Source organism: Lactuca virosa, chromosome 5 (genome assembly GCF_052849685.1).
Source record: "Lactuca virosa cultivar CGN04683 chromosome 5, Lactuca_virosa_CGN04683_v6, whole genome shotgun sequence".
NCBI classification, from domain to species: Eukaryota; Viridiplantae; Streptophyta; class Magnoliopsida; order Asterales; family Asteraceae; genus Lactuca; species Lactuca virosa.
In genome coordinates, this window is record NC_136430.1 from 379,492,598 (window position 1) to 379,504,754 (window position 12,157).

Sequence of the window (12,157 nt, forward strand, 5' to 3'; positions counted from 1 at the left end):
TCCGCGTACTCATCTGACTAAGGTCACTTCCTAGGCTCTTCCTAGGTTCTCACACTTCTCCGCCATCAGCTGCTGAGAAACTCCTTATGATGCCAGTCATCTACCTCCTGAATATCGTCACATTCACTTGGTAGCTGACTCCCATCATCGGGAATTCCACAAAGCACGAAGCAAGCAGCATTCGGGCATCGAAATAACACGTAAAACACGCTCTAGGTGATAACTCCACTTGCTCTACTCATACTTAAAAGACATCACCGAACTCTGAAACTCTACCCCTGCGGTTATCTAACTACTCTCTCGGTAGGCTCCACAAACGCTCATCTAGGTATCTTTCCTACATTACTCCTCTACTCAATCCCTCTCTACAAGGATTCCCGCTGGATACTCTTACTCAGCACATACTCGAAAATGCATCACAGATAACAGCAACTCCTAGGCTAAGGCATAACAAATCAGGCCACTCTAGTCCTAAAATATGAAATACCTAACCTATCTCTAGCATGCATAATATCTCATAATATCTCATAAACACATAAGGTAAGGGTATTTTGGGAAATCACCGTTCGGGCTCTAGCTGATTGTACACACTGCTCTTTCTCGTTTTCTCTTAGGAACTCTTGCTCGTTTTAGAAAAATCATTTATTTTGAAAATTTTCCTCAATTCCTCAGTTTGAGTCCAGATATACCCGAAGGTGCATCCGAATCCCTCAAACCAAGGCTCTGATACCAACTTGTAACACTGTAAATTTTCAAGACAATTTTTCTTTTGAAAAACATATGATTCTTAATACACATTTCATAAAACATCATTTGTTTAGTTTACAAAACACAATCCCTTCTTAATTACTTAATAATCCAGGATCCTCGAAACATAATTCTTTCACTGGTGTGTACAATCAAGCCGGTGCCGTCCCGAGATACTGAGAAAACCTGAAACACATAACACATAACACGGTAAGCATGAAGCTTAGTGAGTTCCCCAAAATACCACATATAACACATATTAGCCACTCGAGGCTATAACTCTGTGGACCCTCTGGCCCTAACTCTGTGGACCCTCTGGTCCTAACTCTGTGGACCTTCCGGCCCTAACTTTGTAAACTCTGAACAATACATAGCATAAATCACATAGAAATAATGCAGTGTATCACATCATATATATATAGCATACAAGGTACTCTGTTACACAACTCTAATTACCACTCTAGGTAAAGTATAGTGAGAAGACTCACCTCGGGTAACTTGGTAAATCTCGAACTCGGTAATACTGGTCTAGCCTCCGCCTAATCACATGGAACAATTACTCTAATCAACACAACTCTCAAAAGCTAGACTAATCTCACTCTAAGTTCTCCCAGAAGGGTAAAAGACCATTTTACCCCTCTTATGGCTCAATGATCCAATCATTGACTAAACCCTAAAAGTCAACAAAATTCAACCCTCCGGGTTACGCTGCGCGTACCAAATCTGTACGCTGGGCGTACCCGGCGACTTCACAGAATCGGGGAACGCGACCCCCTACGCTGCGCGTACTGGGATTACGCCCCGCGTAACTCCCAGTTTCATACTCCTTTTGATTTCGGGTCTTAAATGGTTAAGACATATACTCAAACTTCAGATCTGACTTCTCTAAGGCCACTTAATCCATAAAGTTGAAACCTTTAAGCCTTTGCATGGCTGTAAAGGTCACTAATCACTCTAACACCTTTCCTCTTCCCTCATAAAGCCTAGATCTCATGCATGGCTTAATATTCACGTCCAAGATTGGATTTTTATGAACCCTCAACTCATAATACTCTGAAATATAGTAGATCTAAGCTTATGGAGACCTTTTGCTCATAAAGTCTCCACCTTGGGACCAAAAACCCTAAAAATTGGTCCATGAAGCACAAATCAACAATAATAAGGAAAGCTCTGAGCTTTTTACCTCCAAGTGAAGCTCCTTCCTCTGTAGAACTCAGATCCAAGCTTGCACTCCAACTTATAGCCTTCACAAGAACCTCCTCTTCTTCTTCACTAACACACAAAGGCACTTTTAGCTCAAGAACACTCACACACAAGCTTAGAACGAAGGTTGGCTCTCTCTTAAGGTTTCACTCTCTCAAATGGTAGCTGAGGATAAGGCCATAGCTTTCTTTATATAGGACTCAAGTCTCATTTAGGGTTTTGAGTCTGGACCCGCTACGCCCAACGTAGCCTAAGGTACGCCCAGCGTACCGGGTGGAGTCCGTGTCCAAAACACGCCCATGAGTACGCGCAACGTACTCTTCGGTACGCCCAGCGTACTCATTTGCCACAATCTACTTTTAAGGGCTAAACAAGACAACTTAGAAAGAAGGAAGGGTTAAATAGATATACCCAAATTCCCGGATGTTACACCATCCTGATCTTCTATTCCTCCGAATCTGCATCCTTGTTATCTTCTTTTTAGCTCCTAAATTGTTCATCACAACTCATTCTCCGGAAGGTTCTTCAAGTTGTCTTTCCCGATATCAGCATTACCGAACACTTCTTCCCTGAGTTGAACAATGGATTCCCCACGTCTATGTTGTTCCATGCCACCATGTTTTTCCTCATTTATCATAAAATTGTGTGTGGTTTGTGTTTCAAACTCCACCTTCTGGCTAGCACCTTAATAATTCCACACAACAATTGTACCACCTACTCCCTAGTTACACATAACATATTCAAAGGTGACATATCTGCTAGTAACAATTTTTGGAGTCTTTTCTTCTTCTGTACACCCTATACAATGACCTTTCCCTCAAAATACATATCCTAAAAATATGCACTTCATTGCCCTCGACTCCAGTTTACCGTCATTCACATGAGCATAAGCGGGGCATCCAAATAATTGTAGACACATCTTGATGAGTCTTACAATCAATTAAAGTTAATGGAAATTCATTCACCAGATAGTAAGCAGTTTGACTGCTTCCGCCTAGAATTACTCCGATATGCCAACAGATAATCGCATGCACTGAGCATTCTCTACCAGTGGTTGGTTCATATGTTTTGTCACTCCACTTTGATGTGGTGTTAGGCATACAATGCAATGGTTCACTATACCTTCTATTTTGAAAAAAGTTGTCAAACAACGCCTTGTAGAAAGTACACACAAATCTTCCTTGATTAATTATCGATAAAGTCACAAAGTATTGACATCCACCATGAGACTTCACTAGAGAGGGACCCTATAGGTCTTAGTGAACACACTCGAGGATCTCCTTGATTGAGTGTTGAACCAAACTGAACTTCACCCTGCGTTGTATCTCTTCAACACAAGCTTCACCAGGTTTAGTATTTCTAGTTACATCTCCACTAAACAACCCCTTCTAGTAGATTAGGATAGTCTTTGTTATGTATGTGATTGGTTGATTCTGTGATATTGTTATGTATCATGTTTGGTTAGTGTACTGGTAGTATTAGTCGATCGTTGAGTGAATGTCATAAAGGTTGAATTAGATAGCCTGAGAACTCTTAGCCTGACCTTATTGCATGGTTCTTGTCTAATTGATTTCTCTCGGGTATGATCATTTGTTCGAATGTCTATCTTATTTCCCGACTATATATGATTACGCATTCATAAGGCGACCATCAATATTCGTAATAGCCTCAATATGATTATGGGATGACTAAGAGCCGATGATTGTATGTCGGCAGGGATCCAATCATTGTATGACGACGGTGAGCCAGTGATTGTATGGTGAATACGAGATGGTGGTTTTATGATGGTTGAGAGCCGACATGGGTATGATGGCAGGGTGCTTATGGTTGATATGTATATTGATATGTTATCCTTGAGAGCAGTGGCAGACGGATAAACTCTCAATAGTAGTGGCACCAAAAAAATCCCAACCAAATATAAAATAGTAATGGTACTAATTGTTAAAGACGTTGCACCTTAATAGATTTTTTTACATTAATAGGATGAAACGGAGTAGTGGCTCGGGACCTCCCAGGAACCACTTAGGTTTGCCAATGCTTGAGAGGATTGATGGTAGATCGGTTGGAGTCAAGAGCCTTTATTTGTATGCATTTTATGTATGGTGGAATATATGGTATATTAGAGAACTCACTAAGCTTTATGATTACATTGTTAAATTAAATGTTTTTCAGATTGTTCAAGGAAAGCGCCTGACTTGATTATAGATTCACTTCGATGTGATACTATGATTCGACTTCCGCTGCTTTTTGTAATTTAGTTCTCTTTAAACCATATGTTTTTGAAATAAATGGGTGTTATTATATGTTTCAAAAAGGGAATTTGAATGATTAATCTAGTTCTAAAATGAAAATTTTGGTTGGAAATTTAAGACGTTCTCTACTGATTTTAGTTAAAAGTAGTTGTTTTCAATGCCTGACTTTTCCTGTCTTATTAAAATATTCATAGTAAGAACATTTTTGAATGATTTTTAGATGCAAACTTAAATTGTAATAATTTTAATTCTTTTTAAGTGAAATTTTATTAATGAAGTTTAAACCATGTCATATAATATATATATATATATATATATATATATATATATATATATATATATATATATATATATATTACTCTAAGGTAGCCTACTTCACCTAAAATCATCTTATATTTTAAAAGTACAAGATGATGCATTTGATTAGTGGTATATATAAGAAATATCAACTTACTTTCATTAATAAGTTTATTATAACATACTACTTTAGTTTTCTTTCTATTACAATATTGTATTTTAAGAATGTTACCCAATCATAAGCAATATCATCCTATTTTAAAGCATGGTATGTTTGAATTACAATGATTTGATAGAAAGAAATGGGATCATGGTGACATAATACATAACTAAATGAAAGTATGCTATCATTTCTTGCATGTAACCCTTAAATAATTGAAAGTACGTCGTCATTTCTTACATGTAACCCTTAGCTTAACTAGACCGTTGGAAGCAGGGATCATTTCTGTTAATTTTATAACGAAGGCCATTTTAGTTAATATTGTTTAAACAGTTACAATTTATGTATTTTTTTTAAACATTGACCATTTATGTTGTTTTTAAACATGTTTATGTTATTTTTTAAACGGACAATTTATTTTTTTTAATACGAGAACCATTTTTGTTAATTTCTTTTAAACAAGGATCCTTTATGTTAGTATACTTTTTGATTTTTTTGTCACATGTAAAGACAATATACTTGGATTTTAGTTTTTGGGTTTCTTTCACTTGAATTTTTTTTCTTTTCTTTTTTTTTTTTTGTTTTTTTTTGTTTTTGTGTGTGTGAAAGAGCAATGTACTTTATTTAGGGCTTTCATGTCATCTGTATGATTTTTTTTATGTTAAATGGCAATGTATTTTGATTTTTTTTTCTTTTATGTCACTTGGTATATCTCTTTGCAACAAAAGGCAATGCATTTTGAATTTTATTTGATTTTCTATGGCATGGTATGGTTTTGTGTGTGAAAGGGCAATGTATTTTAATCGTATATAAAGAAGTATTTACTAATTTATTTTTATAAATTAATTTTATCGTCCACACTTTAGGATTGATAAAAAAACATAGAATTCATACTAAGAATTCCATTTTGTATTACATAACTACCATTATATTTCTAACAATATACTTTTGAAAAAGAAAAATATTATATTTATCAGTAGGACCTTCAAGCCTTTGAACTTCGGTAAGTTTTAAGCTCTCTTCTTCGAGTAAAATCATGGCTGTCGTTATTTTGGGGTTGCTATTGGCCGACTTTGATGAAGTGGTTACACTAAACCCAAATAAAGCTGTCAAAATCATTATATAAACAACAAAAGAAGCAAACAAAAAGGTAAAATCGATCTAAAAAATACCGTAATGAAGAGGCGGCGACGGTGGGTGATGTTCATGTGTTGGCGGTGAAGAATGATGATGATGTGTCGGTGAAGGAGTTGGGCGATGCTGAGTTATCGGTGGCTGCGGGCCCCTAAACTTGTTGCTGGTAATTTAGAACCCCAACTGAACCACTAAGCCCTTAATCTCGATTTCAGGATCGAGATTATGCTCTCTGACCAGCGCTGCTCCTCACCGTCTATATCGATTTCATAAACCCTAGCGGAGGAAGCGAAGGCAAAGGTACAATCGATTCCTTCCGGAACCGATTCTTGGTGAGAAAGAAAGATGTAGTGAAGATTTTAGCCGAAGAAGCCAAAGAACCATGTTAGTCGATCACAAGCCGATGAAGCCAAATGGATGAAGCCATGGCTCCAAACCAGCCAGCCAAAGAAAAGATGGTTTGGGTAGGCTTAATACTTGTTACTGTTTGTAAGCATCATGTTTGTAGGCCTGACAATTGGGTTGGGTTCGGGTTGGCGGGTCACGGGTTGACGGGTTGGCGGGTCAGAAAACATAAACTCAACCCAACCCATATAATATATGGGTTGGTGGGTTGGAAACCTCAACCCAACCCAACCCATATAACCCGTTTAAGTATATGGGTTCACGGGTTCACAAGTTAGTGGGTCGAACCCAACCCATATAACTCGTTTAATAAATAAGCAACAAATTTTAAAAAATGAAGTTTTTTCAACATAAAGTTATAAAGCGATTAAAGTAATTAACATAAAAAAAGAGGTTTTCAACATAAATTCATAAAGTCATTAACATCCAAATAAAATTGAAAATTGAAAACATTGATACACAATGGATGTGTTCTTCGTTCGTGACTCGTGAGTATCTAAAAATGACGGCATGTGTTTTCTCTTTTTTGATTAGGGCACCGCAAATGCAGACTACCCACATACGAATACGAAAGGAATACAATGATACGAAATATTACGAATACATAAAGAAATCATATTTCATTAATAATTATATATATATATATATATATATATATATATATATATATATATATATATATATATATATATATATATATATACGGGTTGATGGGTTGGCGGGTTGACAGGTTGGCAGGTTAAAAATCTCATCCCAAACCTGTCTATTTTCGGGTTGGGTCAGTGTCGGGTTACAGGTTAGGTCGAGAGTTGCCACCCCTACATGTTTGTAAGCATCAGTGCATTTAATTGTATGATAAATTACCATTTTTTATCTACTATATAAAATAGTTAAACTGATACAATGATTTTGTTTTTATTGTTATTTGTGTATATAAAGAAATATTACAACATTATGATTAATAACTATATTTTTGCTATTATCTGCATTATTTTTAATTTATCAATCGTTTTGTATACGGGTTTTAACTTGATAATTATATAATTAACTATCTTATTTATATAATAACATACATTTATGAATTATTACACCTAACATAACAGATAGTTTTTATGAAATATGCTTTCCTACCACTAAATTTTTAAGAAATGTAAATTACATCAATGTCGAATAATAAATACACAAAGGTGTAGACGGAATTTTCACACATCAAATTTCACCAACACAACTTCTACACAAGTACATTTGAGAAATATAAAATAAAAGATACAATGTTGCTGAAAAAAGCCCACGACATACCTAAAATCCAAAAAAATATTAAAAGTTAAGAAAATAGGCCCAATACTGTTTGTGAAAGATGCACCAGATATCTTGAGATTAGAAATTAGAATCCAGATAGTTCAAAATATTAAACATATGGTCTAGAATCAAAATCCAAGATTCTAAAACTGTATCAAATAGAAATTTTGGTAAAATTTGTGCACTTAATGTTTTAATATATTCTAGGATACCAATAAAACATTGAGTCTCTATTATTATCTTTGTGGATCATACATATTATATATTATATAGTTCAAAGATTAAATACATTTAACTCATTGAATTAATACATTATTATATTATCAAATGAATATAGTGTCTATAAGCCCAAGTAGTTGATGATTTAAGTTTCATATAGAGTACTAATGTAACTTATGAGTAGATTGAAAACATATGTATTTTTGTTATAAAAAGTACATTATTAGCATGACTATCATCGTCATGATTATACATATTATATAGTTCAAAGATTAAATAGATTAACTTATAGAATTTGCACATTTTTATCATTATAGTTGTTGTCACACTACCAAATACATTATTTTCAGTCATATTTATTGGGTCAAAGTAGAGGTAGCAATTTCAGCATATATTCTAAAAATATGTTAAACAAGGTTATGTTAAATATAAAAAGAATACTTTCCAATCTTGTCCTAGAAAATATATGTCGGATAATAATTTTTGTTGATTTCTTTTGTAGTATTGGACAAAAAACATAAGGAAGCTAGTTGGAAAATGCTAGGTTATAAAGGACTTGAGGATTAAAAGTGGAAGCACTTAAGAACTAAATATCCAAAGACACAAGACTTGAAGGACTACTGGTGAAATGTCTGCACCTATTAACAACACCCTCTTTGTCTATCTCGTTTCGGTTGGGAAAAAAAACCTTATTTCTCTTATCTTCAACCTTTGTTCTTGCTTTATATCATTTGTTATATCATTTTGATGTACATATTAACTTCTTCTTGTTGTTGTTTATCGATATAGATTGATAGACTACTTTAATCTTGTGTGTGAGAATTCATATCTAGGGTTAGATTAATGCATAGGTAGTGAAAGGTTTATTCATGTAAATGTATTTTTGAACTGGTTCTTGAATAACAAGGGAACTATTCATTGAGATTTTCGTATTTTACTACACGTCAATTCTTAATCTTTAACATGACAAATATATGAAATGAAAATAAAAGGAAAACGAAAACGGTGGCTAGTAATTCAAAATGTCTACAAATGTTACAACCTCTTAAATTATATTAATAAAAAGGTTATAATAATTGAAGTCATTCTGTCCTGGCATTTAAATATAGGATTATGTGTTTGTAAATTCACATAGAACGAAAATAATCTCATGAGTACATATTAGAAACATACATCATCACACAAATTGTAAATTACGAAAAGACAACCAAGTTTTTTGTATTTATTTTATGGCAACCATGATATGTAATATTATGGTCGACTACTACATATGGTTGTTTTTGGTCATATTAAATAATGATGGTGATAGTACATGAAAGCATTTGGATGTGTCAACTTGTACCCCATAAAACACGAGGTTGATATATTTTTGGGTGTGGTGGTGGTAGATATAACGGTGAGTGGTGAGCACAAATTGAGCGTGGTATCCTTCTATCCCTTCAAAAACCAAAACTACCTTATCCCACACCAATTATGCATTTGAAATAGAGTTAGCATAAATGATGGATTGAATAAATCATGATGCAAACACGTACGCTTGATAATGGATTAAAATAGAGTAGGCTAGAATGGATACTTTTTAATGTGATAAACGTAAATGATAATGTTCCAAGAGTGAGAAAAAAAACTTTTTATTTATTTATAACTTTTACATCATTAATACTAGAATAAATTGGTACATGAATGTCTTATAAACAAATTAATGTATCAAATATGATTACGAAATTATGTTAATAATAATAATAATAATAATAATAATCTAAGTTTTTGGAATAAATAACATCGAGAATCACATTCACCAAAATGATCATAGTTTAATAATGTATATTAGTTGGTTAGTGGTTAGAAGTTACTATCACTAAGTTAGTAGAAATCGCTAACGTTTGGATTAGAACATGGGATCTTCGATCTAAAAGGAAAAACGTCTATCAAGTGGGCTAGTCTTATATTGACTAGAAATCTTCAATCATTGTAAGATATGTAAGTAATTTTAGCCTTTCTTAACATATGTTTGTATTACAAAGCTCTCCATTCATTTTAATCTATGAAAACACGATTATCGAACATGAAGAACATGTTTAAACTTATACGATGATTTTCGAACATCTTCAAAATTGTTTAATTTTCATTGAAAAAGTCTTCTTGATGCTTGATTAGGTATATAAACACAATAGTTAAATTATTTTATGATTGTAACTGGTTTTATTTATGTTTGAAATTATAAATAACATATTTAGAAATTTTTTTGCTGAACTTATGAACATGTTTAAAAAGAAGAGTTCATAAATAGTTCTGAAAAATTTTATGTTTAGATTTCGAACGTCCAGATTTATCGAACTCGAAGGTTCTCAACGAAATTAAGTTGATAATCATCCCTGTGTCTTTTACAAAGTAACATCATATGTGACACACTTTGTACCTTAAAATGTTGTATTACACAATGATTTAAAATAAAGGAACAATCGATTCGATTCCTACGTAACAAAGAATGTTTAAGGATGCATGTTTCGACTATTGGCTCAACCTACACACCACATCCTAGTAGTGAACAATTTGATAAGTCATGGATGAGATTGATGGTGACACTACTGGACATAATATACCCACACATACATCATAGTAGTAAACAACTAAGTTTCGGTTGGGACAAAGTTGCATCCTCCACACTAAAGAACATGTGAACATAAATGATGAAAAGACATATACAAAATAAAGAAATTTGATAAAAGACATCCAAGAAATGGTTATGTTCTTGTTTATTTATGGGTCGTTGTTTCTCAAAAGTGCACATTAAAAAATGTGATAATAAATCTAGCTCACTTGTTAAAAACCATTGAACAAAGATGGATATTCCCCAAAATAGGTTTAAGGCTTACGATATATGATGTAACATAGCCAATGTAAAACATTTTTGTATTTTAACAACACAATATATTTGGATTCTAAAGATTTTCTTCTATAAAAAGCCTTTAAAAAGAAATGATAGACTCCAAAATAAATAAAAACATACGGACTATGTAGTATGTACCATTCAATAGCATTATTATCTTTATATATAATAAAAAGTAAGTGCAATAGAAATAGTAAATTTGTTGGATTTAAGATTTTGACCACAAGAATTTTGTATTTTTGCGTTCTTGTATAGAAAATAAATTACAACAATTATGCCTGTAATTTACAAAAAATGTCCCTATACAGTTCTTTTGCAGAAATGATTCATGTTTTTAAAAAAAATTTAAAAATAGTTTCTGCCTAATAGAATTTAATCACATATAATATGTTTTGTGTACGTTTTTGTGTTTATTTTTGTGTACGTGTCTTACGTATGAATTTAGTCACATATAATATGTTTTCGTACGATGGTATAAATTGGAGTTAGTCATGTAAACATATAGCAATAGTATGATGAACCAAAAAGTCTTTAAGACTAATCCTCTATCGATAATGAACGAACATGTTTTCATCTCCGCGAAACAGGAAAAAGGTAATTTCTAGTTGTCATCTAAAGGAATACTATAAGTCCAAGAGATGATTAAGTAGATCAAGAAATCTTGAACTAAGTTTCAAATACATAAATGGTTTCTAATATGACGTGGGTCATTCGATAACAATGTCATCAAAGTAATTACATGGTTTACTTATTTAAATAATAACCTCTACATATATTCAATTTCATAAAAAAAATGAAGTTTATTAGACAAGGGGGCTTATTTTGTGACATCACATTATGGGTGTCAAAATTGATAATAATAATAATAAAAAAGATAGTGAATTTTTTGCAAACTATAAGGAAGCGCCAAAAAAACATAATATCTTTTGTGACATTTACCCATTTGAAAATACTACTAATATTTTGGGTAAAAAAAGAGATACATTATCTATATTAGCATGTAGTGGATGATCTCATAACAAGTTACTTTTAAGAAGAGATTATTGAATGAAATAATTGTACATAATTAAACACGAAAGGATTGGCTCTGGGAAATATTATCCTAAGTCCCTCTTCTATATAAACCTAAGTAATATCCATTCCTTGACCAACCTTCTACTTGAAGCAAAGAACCATTGCACCCAAAGCCACTTGTATCCCTAAGGAAATCATATGATACATTTGTCTCCTATTTCAATAGGGTAACATCTAGAAGTGTTGTCTAACATCCACCTGAACCTATCACATACATGCATCAACTCCTTGTATATGAGAATTAACTCCTATCAACTACATGCATCAACTCATATCTCATGTATAAGGGATTGATGCATGAGATACGACATCTTAGGACATATTATTCTCTAGCTCACAAACAAAAAGATTTGTGTCTTATCTTATGCGTCAATCCCTTGTATATGTGTCTTGGGAAGCCCTGTCACACGTATCAATCCGTTATACATGAGCAACATCGCCTATCAATTACATGCATCAAAATCTCCTATTAATTAA